The 12277-nt window shown below is 42.9% G+C and overlaps 1 protein-coding gene across 2 annotated transcripts in view; it reads right to left on the bottom strand.

Moving 5' to 3' along the window:
- The window catches only part of LOC115162509 (protein GREB1-like), a 67886-nt gene extending 63635 nt beyond the window's left edge, over positions 1-4251 (bottom strand). For both annotated transcript variants that reach the window (XM_029713865.1, XM_029713866.1), the window contains exon 1: positions 4184-4251. The gene's annotated coding sequence lies outside the window, so the exon portion shown is untranslated. The remainder of the gene's footprint in view (positions 1-4183) is intronic.
- Between the last annotated feature and the right edge of the window lie 8026 nt (positions 4252-12277).

Below are 12277 nucleotides of genomic sequence, written 5' to 3'. Positions count from 1 at the left end.
TTTGCAGAGGGGTCAAATACTTATTTCCCTCATTAAAATGCAAATCATTTTATAACATTTTTGACATGCGTTTTTCAGGATTGTTTTGTTGTTAATCTGTCTCTCACTGTTCAAATTAACCTACCATTAGAATTATAGACTGATCATTTCTTTGTCAGTGGGCAAACGTACAAAATCAGCAGGGGATCAAATACTTTTTTTCCCTCACTGTAGATGAGAGTAGACCAGGCCAGGGTGGGATCTCTGTTCTGTGAGTGTTCTCACATAACAACCATAGAGATCAGGCACTTTCATTGACCCTCTAAAGAGGGGAGGAGGGGAGGAGGAAAAGAGCATTAGAGGCTTTTAGCCCTGAGGTGTGTGTGTGTGGGGGGGGATTTTTAATGGAAATACATTTTAGGTCCCCACAAGAATAGAAGAATGTGTGTGTGTGTGTGTGTGTGTGTGTGTGTGTGTGTGTGTGTGTGTGTGTGTGTGTTTCTTCAGACACCCAGTAAACCAGTGCTAGCTGTGTGGGAGGGAGAAGTTCAGAAGAGCAAACACAACCATTATCCATCTACAGGGGGAGAGCACGGCCTAAATTACACACACATTCACATGGACACACACATACACACACACACAAAGACCTCCCACAAGGTTCATCTCAAGACAAGAGGTCAAAGGGTGAGTCCAGATAACAATGTTTGGGCAGGGCTTTGATGGGACCCCAAAACCCCTCCACACACACACACACACACACACACACACACACACACACACACACACACACACACACACACACACACGTACGCTCTGCTGTCCTGTCGGCTCAGTGGATACAAAAGGCCTCTTCCAGGGGTCATGGGTAGAAGGTCAAGGGTCAGTAAGATAGCCAGTGGTTGTTCTCTCAGGACTGGCCCACATACCACCAACCCATTCTCCTCAGGCCTCTAACCTCTAACCCCTGCACGCTCGCTGACACACACACACACACACACACACACACACACACATACACACACACACTCCTAACCTCTCACTATAGGACCACATTACCGGCACAGCCAGATGCATTCAGAGCTGCTCCCTCTGTGTGTTTCTTTGTGTGTTTGTGTGGGCGCGTGCGCGCGCGTGTGTTTTTTTGTTGTTGTTGAGCGAGAGAGGTGTCAGCAGTGTGAATGGTGAATGTGGCAGCAGGCAGTTCTTTGAAACGGAGCTGAATGCTCTGAAGCCAACCCCTCAGTGAGATGGGAATGGGAGTCCAGTTGAGCAGATGCTACAACTTTACTGATCAATGACTGTAAATAAACTATGTCTTTCACCATCTCCTCAATAGCTACATGGACCAATGTGCCTATCCAGGGACACAAGCTGCCCAGGGTGGGTATGGATATGGATTAGGGAATACAAGACAAGGAATATGGGATAGAGAGCTGGAACACGAGATTATGTTCCCGGGAAAAACTCTGAGGCAACTCTCTCTCTGAGCTACCTGTTTTTATCTTGAAAGAAATCCAACCGTAATGATGCTTACTATGTAATTACCAGGTCATGGAATCTTTGCTACAGCTCATTAGTCCTAGAATGGTACATTGCGTCTTTGCCATCTCCCTCTCTCAGACTCAAACTTTCCCTGGTCTTTCTTCCCCCTCTCTCTTTTTCGCTTTTCTTACCAACTGTCTTCTTGCTCTCTTTTCACTGCCTCTTCTCTCCCCATCCTCTCTCTTCCCTTTCGTACCATCTTGCCTCCTCCCTCCATTTTCCTTCTCTCTCTCTCTCTCTCTCTCTCTCTCTCTCTCTCCCATCCCCGATGAGGGTTGGTAATCTCACTCTAGTGCAAATAGGACTCGTTGCGCCTCAGTGACACACATACAATAGGCCCGCAAAATACATAATGACTGCTAGACTATTACAATTCTACCACTATCTCACAAAAGCTCCGTCTCATCCTGCGCTCTGAAAATTAACGGTGACTCGAGGAACCCTGGAGTTCATCAAGGAACCATTGCTAGTCAATGGTTCAGATTGACACCTTCGGTTAGTTGAGGGGTTCATGAAGGAACCTTCAATAGTTCAATGTAGCAACCGGTTCCTGGAGGCGTGGCTTAGTAAGGGGCGTAGTTTTAAGATCGGTTTTGTTTTCGCCACCCGTGAGAGTAAATGTCATTCCCGTTCATGTGTTCTGTTGTATTGTTATCACATGGTAAGGTTGAACACTGACAGTGTTGTAGCTTCAGTGAGGCTAACAGAGGTGTATGAGTACCGATGGTCATACTATCAACAAACTACCTGTTTATAAGCAACTGTTTGCTATGGTTCCGTTTAGAATAAGGGTTAGGGTAAAGGTTAGGATAAGGGTTACATTTAGGGTTAGAGCTAGGGTCAGTGGATAGTTGAAATGCTACTGATAGTCTGTAGAGCATCTACAGATGGACTATCCAAGTGTTACTCCACTTTATTACTATATGTCATCAGACATGTTAATATTATATTAGAATATGTAAAATGTAATGTAAAATGTATTTGATTTCTTTTTTTATTTCACCTTTAATTAACCAGGTAAGCCAGTTGAGAACAAGTTCTCATTTACAACTGTGACCTGGCCAAGATAAAGCAAAGCAGTGCGACAAAAAACAACAACACAGAGTTACACATGGGATAAACAAATGTACAGTCAATAACACAATAGAAAAACAAATATGGGGATGAGGTAGGTAGATTGGATGGGCTATTTACAGATGGGCTGTGTACAGCTGCAGCGACTAGTAAGCTGCTCTGACAGCTGATGCTTAAAGTGAGTGAGGGAGATATGAGTCTCCAACTTCAGTGATTTTTGCAGTTCATTCCAGTCATTGGCAGCAGAGAACTGGAAGGAAAGGCAGCCAAAGGAGTTATTGGCTTTGGGGGTGACCAGTGAAATATACCTGCTGGCGTCCGTGCTACGGGTGGGTGTTGCTATGGTGACCAGTGAGCTGAGATAAGGCGCAGCTTTACCTAGCAAAGACTTATAGATGACCTGGAGCCAGTGGGTTTGGCGACGAATATGTAGCGAGGACCAGCCAACGAGAGCATACAGGTCACAGTGGTGGGTAGTATATGGGGCTTTGGTGACAAAACGGATGGCACTGTGTTAGACTACATACAGTTTGCTGAGTAGAGTGTCGGAGGCTAAAATGTGTTGGAGGCTAAAATGAGGTGCCTGCCGAGTGGCGCAGCAGTCTAAAGGCACTGCATCGAAGTGCTAGAGGCGTTACTACAGACCCGGGTTAATTCCCTGGCTGTGTCACAACCGGCCGTGGCCGGGAGTCTCATAGGGCGGCACACAATTGGCCCAGCGTAGTCCGGGTTGCCGAGGGTTTTGCCGGTGGGGCTTTACTTGGCTCATCGCACTCTAGTGGGCCGGGTGCCTGCGTGCTGACCCCGGTCACCAGTTGAACGGTGTTTCCTCCGACACATTGGTGCGGCTGGCTTCCGGGTTAAGCTGGCGGGTGTTAATTAAGGAGCGCGGTTAGGCGGGTCATGTTTCGGGGGACGCATGACTCCACCTTCGCCTTTCCCAAGCCTGTTGGGGAGTTTCAGTGATGAGACAAGATAAAAAGTTGGGGAATAATAACAATAATAATAACATGTAAAATGCTATAAATATTCAAGGCCATTTTTAATGTTTAAAAAAAAAAGTGTGATCCAACAAACAGACAAAACCATCAAACACAACCCAGTCTATACCGGGATCCGAGAGGGTAGCCATAACCCACCTGAAAAGCGTGTCCACTCCAGACTGACCATTTTGGAATGACCGATAAATACCAACACTAGAACAAACACTGATGATGTGGTGATCTAAGCACAGAAACATGACTTGTTAAATCTCTCCAGGATTCAAGCATCCTACTTTCTTTGTAACTAATATTCTTTGTAACTAATATATCCTAATATTCTCATGTAACTGGATGGTTCGCTTCCGAGCATGATGAAAACAGACCTCATCTCCCTGTTACTGGACTGATTCCATTTCTGGCAGCAACAGCTCTGTCCATAGAACAATGATGGAGATACAAGACTCCTGCCTTGAGAACAGTCTAAAAGATAAACAAGGACCTTGTGTATTGGCAGCCACAAACGGGAGTCTGAGAAGACCCGCATTCGTTACGCGAATCGATGTGTTAAACATAAACACTAATAATAGATCAAGTCAACTTACCTGTGAATTCAAGTGATAATGCTGGTAAAAAGTACAATAGTGACTTGTTGCGATAGCATTAAATTATTAGGTCCATATCTCCGCGAGTAGCCGTACGCGCGGCGGTCGTCTGGTGAGCGCGGCGGTCGTCTGGTCAGCACGACGGTCGTCTGGTCAGTAAACCAAGTACCAGGCAAGAGAAATCTGGTCAGCGAGATAAACTACGAGGGAAACTGGATGACGCTTCTCATCCCCTGATCCCCTGAATGAAATGTTCATCCCCCTTTCACACGGACAGTGGTATCTCCCAAGACAGGAGCCATTCGTAATCTGGACTAAACCACTTTGAATCAAGTAAGATTTTTTGAAGGCAAGATTTCAGTCTAATATTTGCACAGAACGATTCACGGAAATAGTCTACAACGAACTCAACGAATGCACCATATACTAATTTGCAATATATAGGCTACATGTACGCCTATGTTATATGTTATGTTATGGGTGCTTGTTGACCAACGTATATTTATTTGTGGATATTCAATAAGAAGCTAATTATAGGCTACATTCTGGAAAATGATGAGGTAGGCTAACCTTTGCAATAGCCTAGACCAATTTACTGCCATAGTCAGAGGTGAAGGGTAGATAAAAAAACATATGGGTACCATAATAATGCTTAGTCTACCTCTCACTCACCTGTTGTAAGTAATAGGTGGTATTTTCTCTACGTGATGCGCTCCCTCCATCTGCTGGAGGTCAGTCGGAACTACAGCACTCCCTCATACATGTAGGCCCACATAGGCTTTAACAGCACATGGCATGTGTGTTCTGCAATCGAATATAACTATTTCTATTCAATAAAGGCCAATAAAATAAAACAGCAAAATGAAATGTTTTGAATCTCGATCAAACCGTTTTTGCGTTGTTTTTTTTCACCATTTTCATTTTAAACAGAATTGTTGGTCCAATGCAGCCATTTCTATCTCAATATCAAATCATTTCTGGGTAACAATTAAGTACCTTACTGTGATTGTTTTGAATTATAATGGTCAAACATAAACAAAAATAGCTTCTTGGCAAAATGCAATTTCTCAAGCAAGAATTTTGCTAGGACTGTCATGGAGTGGTCTGAGAGAGGGGCCTAATTGGAGGAGCCTAATGGGAGGGATGTGTAACCTGAAAACTAGCTGTTATAGGCAGAGAGGAGGGCAAACTCTCTTTGTTATTGGTCTATTAACATATTAAAAACAAAAACCTACTTTTTTAGTGAGAACTAGACATTGGAAAATTCATGAGCAACGCAATGCCTACTCTACCCATGCTCTACCAAGGTTTTCTAGCACACAGCTTTGACCTACTACAGTAGCTATGTTGGTCTGTTGTACTTCAAACAATGTGTTTGCAGGTTGCTTAGGATTAAAACCTTCTCAAACAGCCTAACCATCTTTCATCAATATTTTTAATGCATTCGATTTGTCATGTGAATAAAGAATTGTTAAAGTGTAAAAATGCTGCATTTTGACATTCCCCTCTGTGCACCCTCTGTGACTTCTCTGAAGAGTTTAACCCGATAACCCCGAAATGTCTCCATGTTTTCACCATCATTGTAAAGCCCTAGTTATGTTGTTGCTTTGACAAAGTCATATTTGAAGATGATTATTTACTTCATGTGATTAGTGATTCGTTTGAAGGAAAAACAACAACCTGTCCCTAATTTTATGGTCAAAACTGTTACGTGAACTAAACTCTCGTTTTCATATGGTGAAACTGTTCCTTTCCCCCCCAACTAATAGTCAAATCAAAGTGTAAAAGCAGGTGAGCTGGTTCTACTCTTTTTGGCAATTTCCTGGTGTTTTGTGGTGTAAAACTGAGTGGGTAGAGCATAACACGTCAACCCTCTTACCCATAGATAGACAGACTAGAAATGTTTCAACATAAAAAATAAATGGAATCTTGTGTAGCACATGGGGATGTGTGAAACTTACTCCTCAGCCTGAAGTGTACCCATTTGTGCCAGAGAATAGCTAGCTTTTCACATGGCACCGACTGCTAAGATGCTTCAGGAGAGCAGTCATATGTGATAACAAGGCAGAGTTCCAGAGTTTGCGGCAGGTGTGGGTCAAATTTGGAGGAAGTGGTACTCGCTAAGCAAGCAGCATGATGTCCTTCAGAGTGGTGCCTAGTGACTCGAAACTACAGTTGCGCTCAGCTCAATGCTGGGGTTGCTGTTGAGTAAATTTGAGAAGTGAATGTAGCACATGGGGATGTGTGAAATGTTGTCCTCAGCCTGAAATGTCCCCACTTGCGCCAGCAGATACCTAGCTTTTCAGGTGGCACTGACTGCTAGCAATGCAGAGGTCCTGAGTTCGGGCCAGGTATGGGCCGATTCGGGAGGAAGTGGTACTTGCTAAGCAAGCAGTGTGACACCCTTAACGCTTGCATTCAATTTGTCCCTGTTGCACAAAACAAGCTTCCATTCCCCCCTGTAAGGAGGGGATTTATATCTGATTTAAGATCAAGTCGTCAACACTGTTACGATCAACCCAGTTACTTTATTTGGCACTTAACCCCTTGTCACGTCCTGACCAGTATAGGGGTTATTGGTTATGGTAGTTTGGTCAGGACGTGGCAGAGGGTATTTGTTTTATATGGTTCGGGGGTTATGTGTATGTAGAGGGGTATTGTATTTATGTGTTCCGGGGTTTTTGGTGTATGTTCTTGTTTTGGGTTTCTAGGTTTTCTAGGTTTTGTATTTCTTTGTTGATCTGGTGTGGCTCTCAATCAGGAACAGTTGTACATCGTTGTTCCTGATTGAGAGTCATACTTAGGGAGCTTGTTTTCACCTGTCTCATTGTGGGTAGTTGTATTTTGCACTGCTGTTATTATAGCCTGTGAAACTGTCGTTCTTGTTTTCATGGTCACTTTAATTAAAATAAATAATGATGAGCACGCAACCCACTGCGCCTTGGTCCCCTTCTCTCTTCAACGACGGCCGTTACACCCCTAGAGTCCAGGTCCGCACCCCAATGATTTCTAATTAGCATAATACAACAATCCCCATAAAAATCTGTCAATTTAAGCTAGAGAAATATTTTTTGGGGAGATCCTGAGTGCTCTGGAGCAGGTTTTCATCAAGGATCTATACGTACTTTGCTCCATTAATCTTTCCCTCGATCCTGACTAGTCTCCCAGTCCCTGCCGCTGAAAAACATCTCCACAGCATGATCAAAAGGTCCTAGTCTGCTGGGTCAGTCAGGGCCAGTTCGTACTATCAAGACTTAGGATATGACCCAGATGCAGATACAGGAGGCGGATAGTTCCATCTCAACCGTGAAGCACGAAGGTGGCAGCATCATGTTGTGGGTGTCCTTTGCTACAGGAGGGACTGGTGCACTTCACAAAATAGATGGCATCGTGAGGGAGGAAAATGATGTGGATATATTGAAGCAACATCTCAAGACATCAGTCAGGAAATTAAAGCTTGGTCGTAAATGGGTCTTCCAAATGAACAATGACCCCAAGCATACTTCCAAAGTTGTGGCAAAATGGCTTAAGGACAACAAAGTCAAGGTATTGGAGTGGCCATCACAAAGCCCTGACCTCAATCCTATAGAAAATTTGTGGGCAGAACTGAAAAAGCGTGTGCGAGCAAGGAGGCCTACAAACCTGACACAGCTACATCAGCTCTGTCAGAAGGAATAGGCCAAAATTCACCCAACTTATTGTGGGAAGCTTGTGGAAGGCTACCCGAAACGTTTGACCCAAGTTAAACAATTTAAAGGCAATGCTACCAAATACTAATTGAGTGTATGTAAACTTCTGACCCACTGGGAATGTGATGAAAGAAATAAAAGCTGAAATAAATCATTCTCTCTAATATTATTCTGACATTTCACATTCTTAAAATAAAGTGGTGATCCTACCTGACCTAAGACAGGGAATTTTTACTAGGATTAAATGTCAGGAATTGTGAAAAACTGAGTTTAAATGTATTTGGCTAAGGTGTATGTAAACTTCCGACTTCAACTGTATATATAAGCTGAAAGTAGAAGTATTTTTGTCCATTAGTTTACTCCAATTAGGAAGGGGTGGTAGGGTTAGGGGAAAATGATAAAGACAGAAAATATATTTTTAAATATATTTAAAATAATATATATATTTACAAAAAAAGATATATGGAGGATTGAAAATTATGCAGACAATTACATTGATAGAAGCCTCAATCTGTCTGCAATATTAAAGCTGATCTACCCCCTAAAAAATGTATACAAATAAAAAGAAATACCTAAATATTTCAAGCAGATCCCTGTGCCCAACAATGCCAAGGTAACCTGTCTAAAGGACTATTGCCCTCATAGCACTCACATCTGTAGCTATGAAAAGCTTTGAAAGGCTGGTAATGACTCACATCCACACTGCCCTTTCCCACCGGGACAAGAGAAATACCTACGTGAGAATGCTGCTCATTGACTACAGCTCAGCGTTCAACACCCTAGTGCCCTCGAAGCTCATCACTAAGCTAAGGACCCTGGGACTGGACACCTCCCACTGCAACTGGATCCTGGAATTCTTGATGGGCCCCAGGTGCTGAGGGTAGGCAACAACACATTTACCCCGCAGACGTGGAAAAGTCTGCTGTTCTGCACTTGAGCAAGGCCGTTAAACCCCAACAACAACTACTCCCCGGGTGCCGATGACGTGGATGTCGATTAAGGCAGCCCCCCACACCTGTCTCATTCAGAGAGGTTGGATTAAATGCGGAAGACACATTTTGGTTGAATGCATTCAGCTGTGCAACTGACTAGGTATCCCATTTCCCTTTCCCTCAACATAGGGGCCCCTCAGGGTTGCGTTCTTAATACCCACCTGTACTTCCTCTTCACCCACAACTGCGTGGCCGCTTATAACTCCAACACTATCATTACGTTTGCAGACGACATGGCGGGGGTAGGCCTGATCACCGACAAAGATGAAACGGGCTGTAGTGGAGCCGGTCGAGAGCATCAAGTTCCTCTTTGTCAACATCACTAAGGATCTAAGTTTAGTGTTTGTTTTGTTTTGTAGCCTCAATAATTCCCACTAAGCTGGAATTGACTCAGTTCCGCTGCCTCAGTTCCAAACTGTTTGGCCAACCTAACAGATCGAATATACCCCGCTATTTGGCATGCTCAGGAAATAATAACATGGGCCTAATCGATTGACGCACGGTTAGGGGGGCCACATTGTTCCCTTCCAGTTGTTGCCCCATAGAAGCAGCTATTGAACATCACGTCAATCATGCAGAAGTTTACTCCCACTGAATGTTCCCTCACTCAGACCGAACATACAGTGCTACGCTTTTGAACTGTAAAATAATCATATGGGAAATAGTCTCAAAGTTAAATGCCAAAGAAGTGCACACCTTGTTTTTTTTTCAAAGGCCTATTGCCCAAAACGTATTCAGGGGAGAGCTATTAACTTCCGACAGGTCGTGTCTCTCCTACACAACGCTCATCACTCAATCGACTTGTCTTGTAGGTTGTGAAACTCATATTAAAATGTGTATTTTACAAAGCATTCGCCATAAAAAAATGTAAACTTTATATTTCCTAATTTATGACATCACTGCGCGCTCGTATTCATGTCCATGAAACGGACAGATTTACTAGCGACATGCACTATTACAATGTTGTGACAGTGATTTCACATTAATATTTGAATATTCCTGAGCATCCGCCATTCAAAAATGAAAACATAGTTCCTAATTTATGCTCGCTTGTACGACTCGCCATGAAATGGCAAGAATAACTAGCTAAATAAATACTAATTGACATCATTTGAGTCAATTGGAGGTGTACCTGTGGATGTATTTCAAGGCCTACCTTCAAACTCAGTGCCTCTTTGCTTGACATCATTGGAAAATCAAAAGACCTCAGCCAAGACCTCAGAAAACAATTTGTAGACCTCCACAAGTCTGGTTCATCCTTGGGAGCAATTACCAAACGCCTGAAGGTACCACGTTCATCTGTACAAACAATAGTAAGCAAGTATAAACACCATGGGACCACGCAGCCGTCATACCGCTCAGGAAGGAGACGCATTCTGTATCCTAGAGATTAATGCACTTTGGTGCATTCATCGACATTTCACATTCTTAAAATAAAGTGGTGATCCTAACTGACCTAAGACGGGAAATTTTTACTAGGATTAAATGTCAGGAATTGTGAAAAACTGAGTTTAAATGTATTTGCCTAAGGTGTATGTAAACTTCCGTCTTCAACTGTATTATAATCTGATGATCCCATATATCCAGTGGAAACATAATAAAAAACAGCTGTCTGTCCAGAGCTCACTGACAAGGGAAACTCTGAGGGCCTGGAATAAGCTATTTTATGCAATGTTGCAAGTTCGCTAGCAACAGCTCAAGTCAAGCTAGATAGAAAGGGAGGCAGACAGGCGGAGTAGAGAGTTGATTTCATCAGGATATTTTCATCAGGATATTTTCTGCTGTTTTTATTTGCCGTTTTTTTTACTTGGTTGACATGGAAGTTATAGGCCTACTGCTGCATTGGCCTATAGGCCGGACGGGATTAGTTTCACTGAGGGAGCTCGGGCACAAAACACAACGTCTGTAATTTTAGTCCCGTTGAAATCTTTTTGAGAGAAATGTCTGGAGTTTTACAGGTGTGGCTCGTGGTTTGAGCATGAAAACAATAACTGATTCAATACATTGAACTAAGTGCTGCGCATAGCATATATATATGAAGGGCCTACATGTATCCATTTTTACAGTGAATGCTTTTGTTTATACGTTATGTGCGAATGAATGCTTCTCTTGTCCGGCGTCTGTCCTTACATTAATAGACCGCAACGCAGCATACAATACAACTGAGCTAAACGTTTAAAATGACAAGTAGAGAAAAAAAAACGCATATCAAGAGCAAGTGTGCTGTCTAGCTCACATCTCAAGGCTGGGGGGCATTTAGGACATCTACTGCGGATCGATAAAATATCCTAATGATTATGATCACACTTCCTCAATTCAAATATTATGGAGACACTATACCAAAGAGGGTTTGGTATGGTTTAGAGCAACTGGAGTTCTCTAGTAATACTAGTCCCGTGTGAATAGGGTTCAAGCGCTCTTTTCTTTAGCCGCCCATGGACCACACTGTATCACTGTGTCCATATGGCAGATGCTGGTTCCCTCGCCTTAGTTGAATTTTTAATTTTAGATATTTTTTTTTAACGTTTAACATCATTTTTTAAATTATTATTATTATTGAAATTAAACTGTTCCACGAAAATGGGAATATAAAAAGAATCATAACTGTCACGCAGATCAATAGAAATTATAGGCTAAATTGTAAGCTTCCCCAAAATTGAAACTCACGAGCTGCATATGGTCTTTACTATAACACCCGCGTGCGCACAGGAGGTCCCGTGAAAAAAACGTGCCCGCCTATGGAAATCAAAGGCCCGTCTAACGGATTCGTTCTGGCGCCCGCCCTGGTTTCATTTAGATATTGGTTTTAGTTTATAAACCATTTGTTTGTTGCGCCGTGTATATTTAGGCGACTCTTTCTTATCGTCCCTGTCGTCATTAAATTGTACCAATACAAAGTGCACATGTTTTGATAATTATATCGCCCTTTATACATGAAGACATTTTCTTCCATGCTCGGGTAGGGGGTGTGTCAACCAGAGCAGCGAGCGTTCGGGAGCGCCAATTATCCTGTGCGTTTGGGTGATGCAATGTTGCTAAATTCCAAGGTGGAGAGAAATGCGTACCTGTTATATTTAAGCAATAAAGCACGAGGGGGTGTGGTATATGGCCAATATACCACGGCTAAGGGATGTTGTTTTCCGACGCATTGCGGAGTGCCTGGATACAACCCTTAGCCGTGGTATTGACCATATTCCACAAACCCCTGCGGTGCTTTATTGCGATTATAAACTGGTAACCAATGTAATTAGAACAGTACAAATACATGTTTTGTCATACCCGTGGTATATCAGACAGTATACTACGGGTATGACAAAACATGTATTTTTACTTCTCTAATTACGTTGGTTACCAGTTTATAATAAGGTACGGGTTGTAATCAGCATTCAGGGCTCGAACCACCCAGTTTATAA

The sequence above is a fragment of the Salmo trutta genome, chromosome 25 (assembly GCF_901001165.1).
Source record: "Salmo trutta chromosome 25, fSalTru1.1, whole genome shotgun sequence".
NCBI lineage: Eukaryota > Metazoa > Chordata > Actinopteri > Salmoniformes > Salmonidae > Salmo > Salmo trutta.
Note: the sequence above shows the minus strand (reverse complement) of the source record. Positions and strands in the feature narration are given on the sequence as shown.